A 10061-nucleotide genomic window follows, 5' to 3' on the forward strand; every position below is an offset into this window, starting at 1 on the left:
TTATGTTCAGTTTTTCGTTATTATGAACAATGCTGCTATAAGCATTCTTATGCATATTTTCTAGTGAGCACATACGCCAGTATCTAGGGTATGTTACCCAGGAGTGAATTGCTTCTGTCATAGGGTACACGTACCTTCAACATACTGAATAATGCAATCTGTTTTCCAAAGGGGTTGTACCAGTTTACACTCTCGCTGGCTGTGTATGGAAGCTCTGTGTTCCACAGCTTAGTCTGTATTAGGTTTTGTCAGTCTTTTTATCGCCAGCATAGTAGTAGTTTTCATTTGCTGGATTACAGGTTGAGAGCTTCTCCATGTGATTATTGGACATTTGGATTTCCTCTTTTGTGATGTACCTATTTAAGTCTCTCACCTGTTTTTCTATTGAGATGTCTTTTTTGTTATTGATTTGTGGGAGTTCAACTGTGGATATGAGCCCTTTGCCAATTATATGTATTAAAAATAGTGTCTCATTTCCATAGTTTGCCTTTTTATTTTCTTTAATGAATGGATGTTCTTAATTTCAATGTAATCACATGTGGTCACCATTTTTAATCTTTTCCTTATCTTAAGGTCAGGTAGATAATCTTCCACACTGTTTTTTGCCTTTTATACTTTGATCTTTAACCCATCTGAAGTGCACTTTTTGTTCATCATGTGAACTGCAGATCCAATTTCACACACACACACACACACACACACACACACACACACACACACCCCAAATGGATACCCAGTTGACACAGCACTTGAAAAATGGTCCCTTCTGCATCTGATATGTGTGTGGGTCTGTCCCTGAACTCTCTATTCCATTCCAGTGGTTTATTTGCCTGTCCCTGGGCTAGCATCATGCCATCTTAATCACTACATCTTTATAAATAAAGACCCACTGGGTTCTCACACTCTGTTTCTCAAGAGTATCTTGACTTTTCTTGGCCCTTTGCGTGTCTGTATCAATTTTAAAATAAACCTATCACACACACAATTGTCAGCATTTTTATTGGAATTGCATTGAATCTATAAATCATTTTGGAGAAAATTGACATCTTTACAATACTGAGCCTTCCAATCCATGAACATACTCAGTTGAGATTTTTAAAAATGTTTAACAATAAAGCTTTATAGATATTTTATATTTTGTTCCATTTATTCCTTGGCATTTTATATATTTGGTGCTACTCTAAATTGCTTCTTTTTAAAAATCCAATTATTATATATTTGTGCTGTTTTATAGAAATGTAATTAGTTTTTATATATTAATTTCATGTGCAGCAAACTTGCTACACTCTTACTAATTATAGTAATTGATCTAGTTTGTTCTATATGTTCTAAGTTCCAACTCATATCATCTGTGAATAGTGACATTTATGTTTCTTCCTATCTGATCTTTATATTATATATTGCCTTTTAGTATGTTATTTTACTGGCCAAAACCTGCAGCATGATGTTGAATAGACATAGTGTTAGTGACTATTCTCTCTCCAAAGAAGATTTCTGTTTATATTGGCCGGGTACTTGGAGGATCATATTATCTGAAGTAAAGGATTGAGGTTACCTGGATAACCAGATGACAGAAGCCCAACCTGCAAGTTTCCTGCTTTACTTATAGTTCACCCATACCTGAGGACTCCAGCCTTCCTTAGTCCCAGATTAAAGTGGGCTAGAGAAAGGTATATCAGACTCCTGACTCGGGTGGTCCCTGAACTTTGTCTTGTATCCCTCTACCCGGCAGGGATGCCAAAACTGCTGCTCAGTTTCACACTTAATTCTTCTGAGCCAGCAAATAGTCTTGGAGCTGGTTCTATCTTACTGTCTCTTAAATTCTCTTAGATTTTTTTTTCCTGGTCATTTCTCACTATCTTGTTATCTCTTCATTGCTTTTAAAATGATTGCATGTTGCATTCACTTTTTGGTGGTCCTCCATGGGAGGGAGCTTAGTGCTCCATTACCAAAAGTGGAAGTCCATAGGACTTTAATAAATTAAAATAAACATTTTTATTTCCATTACAGGTAAAATAAAACTGAGTTCCCACATCCAGATGCAGTTATAAATCATTGCAAGAATCTACAATAAAAAGTGATTTTTGAAGATTTTGAAATATACATACAAAATATTTTTAGGACTATGAAGGTTAGGAGTATCATAAATTGGATATATACAGACTCGTATTGAAACATTCAGTTTGACAAATGAAGACAGAACAGAGATAGAGAGGAAAGACCTGTTTTCTAATTTCTTGAACATTCACAATTGAGTAATTTTTGTTGTGAGCTCTTTTATTTGCAAATAAGACTTAGTAAATAGGAACACATGCCAATAAATATTTATTTTAAAAGTAACTTTATTGAAAATGTAATTCATATTTGTATATTTTAAAAGAAGAAAATGGGGATCCCCTATCATGCCAAACCCAAAAAGAGATTTTGATATGTACCCTTCTAGACTCTGCCTATACTTCAGCCGCAATATGAAAATGGAAAATGAGGAATAATTGAGAGATATGAGACTAGCATCAACAAGGCATCAACAAACCACATGACTAAGTACAATTTAAATGTGAAATTACAATGCCAATTTTTCCACATCGACAAGCATACAGCTATTTTTAATAATACATGGTATTCCATTGCATGGGTGTTTTGTGATATATTTGAGCTTATCTCCAATTTTTAGTTACAATCTCTTCAAATTTTCACTTTTATGAACAATGTTTCAATGGATGCTGTTGTACATGTATGCACTTATTTCTTTAGGCTAAATTCATAGAAATGGAATTTCCAGGGTCAAAGGACATGTGCATTTTAAAGGTTTTGAATTCAGATTAACAAATTGTCCTCCATGGAGCTATGCCAGTGTCCCCTATAAGCAATTTCAATGGATATCTGTTGACAATTTACTTGTGTAACCAATTGGACAAGGCAGTCTGCAGATACTGAAGTTCTTCAGATTTGGCTTCCCTCCTAATAAAAGAGAACCAGGTAAGATGAAAAGAAATCTAACACCAAAATACAACTCAGGCAAATTGTTCCAAGAGAAAAGACACTAATCCAGGACAGGCATGTTTAGTGAAGAGTTCAATGGAAAAGGGAAAGAGGCCGAAAGATGGCTGGGGACCGATGGAAATGACATTTCTGGAAAAAAGAACTGTGTGAGAAAAGTTATATGGATAATAAAAATATGCAGATGGAGTTGTGCCGGTTTGAATGTATTGTGTCCCCCATATGCCATTATCTTTGTGGTCTTGTGGGACAGACGTTTTGGTGCTGGTTAGATTTGCTTGGAATGTGCCCCACCCAGCTGTGGGTGGTGACTCTGGTGGGATACTCCCATGGAGGTGTGACCCCACCCATTCAGAGTGGGCCTTGATCAGTGGAGCCATATAAAACATGCTGACTCAAAGAGACTGAACGGAGTGCAGCTGGGAGTGACATTTTGAAGAGGAGCAAGCTTGCTAGAGAGGAATGTCCTGGGAGAAAGCCATTTTTGAAACCAGAACTTTGGAGCAGATGCCAGCCACGTGCCTTCCCAGCTAACAGAGGTTTTCCGGACGCCATTGGTGTGAAGGTACCTGATTACTGATTACAGTGAAGGTACCTGATTACTGATGTGTTACCTTGAACACTTTATGGCCTTAAGACTGTAACTGTATAGCCAAATAAACCCCCTTTTTATAAAAGCCAGTCCATCTCTGGTGTTTTGCATTCTGCAGCATTAGCAAACTAGGACAGGAGTGGAGTGTATGGATCTCTTTATTAGACCAATGTGATTAAAATCATTAATTTTCTTGTAATAACTGCATTCAGCAGAGAAAATATGGTTCCATTGATCTGTTTTCTTTTCCTGTAGTCATACCACACTATTTCCATTCCCCAACTTTATTCTGCACTGTGTGATCTGATAGAGCGAGTGCTATCCTTTGTCTTCTTTTATACATAAAGTTGGTGGCTATTCTATAGTTTCTTTTCTGGATGAACTTTGGATTCAGCATGTTGAGTTTCATAAAAATTCCTGTTGTGATATTGATTGGGATAAATAAAATTTATGGATTAATCTGGACAGAATTGAGATCTTTACAATATTTAATCTTTCCACTCAGGAACTTGATGTGCCTCTCCAATTATTCAAGGTTCTCTTTTATATCATTCCATAAAGGTTTATAGTTTTCTTTATGGGGGCCTTACATGTTTCGGGTTAGATTTATGTCTAGATATTTTATGCTGGGGTTGCTGTTGTGAATGGGATCTTTCTTTTTCCTCATTAAATGTCCAAATATTTCAGTTTGGGTATATGGAGGAGATAGTCATTTTTGGTTGTGTGTTTTATCTTAAATATTGTCCATATAGATTGTCTCTAGTTCCAGTTTCTTATTAATTCAAATAGGTTTTTAAGATAGTTTCTTGGAAAACAATCAAATTATATACTCTGAAACAGTTTCTGTAATAGAGTGATGAGAATTGGGTACAAGTCTCCATTAACCAGGACTGCCACCTATGGGGACATAGGGCTTTGACTATCATTTACATTTCTTCTAAAGTTATTGGTCTGCTAAGATTTTCTACTTGGTAAATCAGGTTTGTCAATTTGTCCTGTAAAATCATATAAATTTGATCTACATTGTGATATAGTATTGTATGTAATGTTTTCCTAAAATTACAAAAATGTCATGATTCAATTATTTTTCCCAATGTTTTTATTGTATATTGTCCTTTTTTTTAAAAAAAAAAAGAAGTTTCCAAAGGTTTGCCTACTTTAGTTGTCTTTTCAAAGAATAAGATTTTGGTTTTATTGCTCAAACTTTTTTTTTCATGTGGTTTCAAGGGATAAACTGGAAGCTCTCTCATTTTCATCTTTGTTCATTTCACTAGTTAGTACATTGTGTTCATTTCCTTTATTTTAACTGTGGCAATCATGTTTGATTTCAAAATGTTCTTTTTGTTTCTTTTTTGGTAGCAGTATTTTAAATATTTGCTTTCAAATTTTATTGAAGGAATTAGTTATAATTATTTTATAGCCTTCTTTTGTTTGTTCTATTTACTGTTTCCTTAGATGTTAGTTGAGTTTGATTTCCTATGTTGTCAGTTTTCTTCAAATATTTGCTGTATTCATTTTCTATTGCTGTGTAACAAATCACCACAAATTTAAACGGCTCACAACAATACCCGTTTATTAGTTCCCGGTTCTGTAGGTCAGAATTCTGGATAAACATGTCAGTGTTCTCTGCTAAGGATGCCACAAAGCCGAAATCGAAACCTCGACCGGGTTGAACTCTTATCTGAAAGCTATGGGGAAGAATCTGCTTCCAAGTTTATTCAAGTTGTTGGCAGAATCCAGTTCCTTGCAGTTGTAAATCTGACATTCCCGTTTCCTTGGGGGCCGTCAGCAGAGAACCACCCTCAGCTCCCAAGGTTGCCTGTTTTCCTTCTTACACAGCCGTCTCCACCAACAGTGTGTCAAATACTTCTCATGTTCAGGATCTCTCTGACTCTCTTCTGCCACTAAACAGAGAAACTTCTTTGTTTTTAAGGAGCTCACCCGACTGGGTCAGACCCACTCAGATAGTCTGCACAGTTTAAGGTAAACTGCCTTTGGACTTAATTACTTTTGCCAATTCTCTTTAAGGCAGTACCTAGGCTAGTGGTTGATTGAATGATTAGGAGATGGGAATCTTGGAGGCCATCTTTAGAATTTTGCCTCCTACTTTTAGTGATTCGTGGTTTTGCATTTGAGAATCATTGTATTGAAGAATCATTTTGTTTGTAAGAAGGATGAGTTTGAAGAAGTAAATAAATAAATGCCATAGACTAGGGGAATATATTTTTTTAAAAAAAGGAGGAAACATTGTTCATCCTCAATACATGAAGGGTCGGATTATAGGCATTTAACAGTGGGAGAGGTGGCGGCAGCAGCTAGACGGGAGGCCTTGCCTTACATTTGCCATTGATATATTTTGTTGATTTATTATAACAATTAATGTCTGATTTATTCAGCACTGTGCTAAAACTTTATATATGTGTTCTCTTTTCTCATTCTTGCCAGGATTTGAACCCCAATCTGACTGCAAAGCCTCTGATCTTTTTTTTTTTTTAACCATATTTGTGATGTGTGACTCATGAAACTTTCAAGAGGAAAACAGAGCATAGCTCTTTTTACTTAAGGCAACCTCCCCAATTTTTTTGAGATGAGTAGGAAACGAGGTCCAGGAAGGGGAGATGACTGGGCTGAGGTTCCAGGGCTAGTTGGTGGATAAGCCAAGATAAGACCCCATCTCTTAGTCCAGTGCTTGCCTTTCCCCTGCACCATGCCAAGCCCCTGCAGTGCATTTCTGAAATGGCATCGTGTTGCCAGAGAAACTGGAGTCCTGGTGGCCCCCAATGGCACCACTATTCTGAGAGGATGCCAGCATTTCTCCTGCAGTGTGACTTTTCATAATCTGAATTAGATAGAATGCAGTATTTTAATTAGAAGATTTGGTTTGCATTATGAAGCTCTGTTTCAACCCAGTCTTGTTTGGATGCTTCTGACCTTCCTAAAATCATGCCAAGCTCTTTCCACCTCAGAGCCTTCACATTAGCAGGCCCTTCTGCCTGGAATGCTTTTCCCCAAGTCTTCATATCTCAGCTCCAACGAGGCCTTCCCTCATGCATTCTGAAACGAGTCCCTCCCGTTAAACACCATCTCGGCATCTCATTTCGTTTCTTCGTAACACATCACAATCAGTCATTTTGGTATTGATTTGGTTGTTCACAAGTTTCTTGTCTGTCTCTCCAACTAGAATGGAAGATCCTTAAAATCTTAACTCTTGTCTATTGTTTACTGTCATAACACCAGCATTTAGAACAGTGCCTGGTACATAGGAAAAGTTTTGATAGACAATTGCTAGGTAAATAAATGCAGGTGATAAAGATGGGCAACAAGTGCCAGTGACAGAGAAAGAAAATGAAGATTATTTTTGAGAAAAAGCTAGATGGAATTGTCATATCTGTTCAGTCATGCTTAAGTGTTTTGTTTGGTTTTTTTTACATTTTAAAAACTTTTTTGGGGGCAAATTTTATTTTATTTTCATTGGCAAATTTCCATGTCTGCTTTTTACAATTAATAAGGGAATTATATATGAGACAGATATCAGGAAACAGATAGAACTGAAATTTAAATGAAAATGAGAGCTTAATATTTATACATGTGAGAAAGTTAAATTTTGTTATATAACAGAAAAGGCAAATTCTATATAATGAGCTGTTTGTTTCAAATAGTATTAAAATCAGAGCTTTCATCCAAAAAATGCAGAATGTGTTCCAGTTATTTCAACTGCACAGTGGTCCTTATTAAAAGAGAATGAAAAGTATAAAAAAAAATTTTTAAATCTCATCAAATTACATGTAATAACTTAAAACTTCAACTTCTGTGTGAGACCAAGATAAGAGATATTTATTTGGTGGCAAATTTATATTTTCTTTAACACACTATATAATGTAACTTATATGGTCAGTTTATTCAGCCATCATTACTAATTTTTTTAATTAATTTTAAAAAATGAAACAACAAAAAATGCTTTTTTTAAAAAAGAAACATTTCTTTCATAAGTGTAGACCTATGTCCCTAAGAGTATATGGCTAAGAACTGAAGTGTCTCCATTTATCCTTTTTTTTTTTTTTTATCATCATTTTATTGAGATATATTCACATACCATGCAGTCATACAAAACAAATCGTACTTTCGATTGTTTACAGTACCATTACATAGTTGTACATTCATCACCTAAATCAATCCCTGACACCTTCATTAGCTCCATTTATCCTTTACTCTGCATGCTAGAAATATTTTTTCCTAGTTGATTTTCTACTTAACTAAAATCTGGATTCTCACAGTGAAAAACCAGCATGCATCAGTATTTTAAATCAGGTGGTTATGGTTTTGAATTTTGTGCAGACCATTTTATCTCAAGGTTTATACCAAGGTATTTTTCTTGAGGAATGAAAATGATAGAGCAAAGAATCTGAAAATCATAAGAAAATAATCTCCTTTTTCTTTCTACTGACACCAGCACTTGTTGCCCATCTTTATCACCTCCATTTATTCACCTGGCAATTGTCTATCAAAACTTTTCCTATGTGCCAGGCATTGTTCTAAATGCTGGTGTTATTGATAGTGAACTATAGACAAGAGTTAAGATTTTAAGGATTTTCCATTCTAGTTGGAGAGACAGACAAGAAACTTGTGAACAACCAAATCAATACAATAATCACTGATTGTGATGTGTTAGGAAGAAACAAAATGAGATACCGAGACAGCGTTTAACAGGAGGGACTCATCTCGGAATGCATGAGGGAAGGCCTCGTTGGAGCTGAGATATGAAGACTTGGGGAAAAGCATTCCAGGCAGAGGGGCCTGCTAATGTGAAGGCTCTCAGGTGGAAAGAGCTTGGCATGATCTTAGGAAGGTTAGAAGCATCCAAACAAGACTGGGTTGAAACAGAGCTTCCCTTCATTACTAAATTAATTTCTAAGAAAATAAGAAATAATGTTAGCATGATGAATCTTGGGTGGATCAGACTCCCCCAGGAAGGAGTTCCAGGATCTGAAGGGGACTCTCTATGGGCCTGTAAGATGATCAAGTGGAAAAGGTATTTTTTCTGTAAACGGGCAGTTTTCCCAGTTGGTGACTGGCTCTTGCCAAAGAGGAACAATAGCTTAATCCTGAAACCTTAATGCTCAGTAGTTGAAAAGGACTGTTAGGCCCTGAAAATTTCTAGCACAAATGCACTTAGAAGAGATACTATTTCAGCCTAAGAGTCTGTCCTGAAATAGAGAAATGTTCCCTATTAAAATTAGTCTTAAAACTAATTAGTCATTATGGAGATTTTATAAAAAGATTTATATCCTGTAAAACAATTTTTGCTGTTATTAAAAAATATTAAAAGCAGAATAAACTGTCACTGTTGCGAAAGAGCATGTGATCTTAAGGGAAGAAACATCTCACTAGAGTTTCCACAAATTTCTTCTTCTAACTATACCTCTGATGGCAAAGGAGAAACCCCAGGGTCTCCAAGTCTAGGAAGCATAGATGAAGAAAAGATGGTATTTTCAATTCTGCCTACTTCTAAAACAGGTAAATTCAGAGATAAATCTGTAGGGAAAAAAGGGGGCTGTGCTGGGTTCTCTTTCTGGATGGTATATGACAGCAGATGCTCTGAGTTTTTCAGAGAAATTATTCTCGTCTGAATTTGATCTAGAGAGGTTGCTTGCAGCTCCATCTGGCATCGGGTCACAGCTGCTACATTTGAGTCCTTTCAGATGTTCTAGTTTTATATTTCTCACTTTAAGCACTTTGTCTGTAGTCTTCTGGAAGTTCAACTGTACTCTTCTGGAACTTGAGGAAGTTCTGTGTTTCTTCTCACTGAATAGACTCAACCCATCTTTCTAGTCCTTCGGGGTTCTCTTGTGAGTAGTCTAACAATTTTCTAGCCCTTTTTCTACTTGATGTTCAGCAAGAAATGTCTTCAGTGTCTTCTCTCCTGAGTTGCTTTTTTTGTTTGTTTGTTTGTTGTTTGCACATAAATGAACATAATGACTCTCAGTGGTGATTTTTTCACAGGAACACACCCAAAGTTTCTAAAGTGTGCCGCCTCACTTGAGTCAGGTTCTCCTTGGTGAGGGACAGTGCGGTGGGCTCCATGGCAGAGGCAGGAGATGGACTTCTTCCAGATCCATGAGCTTGGCCCATGTTTAAGTTTTTGTTTTTTGTTATTTTTGTTATTTTTTTAAATTCAGTTTTATTGAGATATATTCACATACCATACAATCATCCACAGTGTACAATCAATTGTTCACAGTACCATCCTATAATTGTGCATTCATCCATCACAATTAATTGTTGCAAATTTTAATTATTACAAAAAAAATTTAAATAAGAATAAAAACAAAAGTAAAACAGAACACCTAAAACATCCCATCCTCCCTCCCCAGCTATTTTTCATTTAATTTTTGTCCCCATTTTTCTACTCATCTGTCCATACACTGGATAAGGGGAATGTGAGCCACAAGGTTTTCACAATCACACCATC

The 10061-nt window shown here is 36.1% G+C and overlaps 1 pseudogene; it reads right to left on the minus strand.

Moving 5' to 3' along the window:
• Window positions 1–8930: 8930 nt before the first annotated feature.
• Window positions 8931–9673, minus strand: LOC119528548 (annotated as a pseudogene).
• Window positions 9674–10061: the final 388 nt, after the last annotated feature.

Source organism: Choloepus didactylus, chromosome 3 (genome assembly GCF_015220235.1).
Source record: "Choloepus didactylus isolate mChoDid1 chromosome 3, mChoDid1.pri, whole genome shotgun sequence".
In the NCBI taxonomy this organism is placed as follows: Eukaryota; Metazoa; Chordata; class Mammalia; order Pilosa; family Megalonychidae; genus Choloepus; species Choloepus didactylus.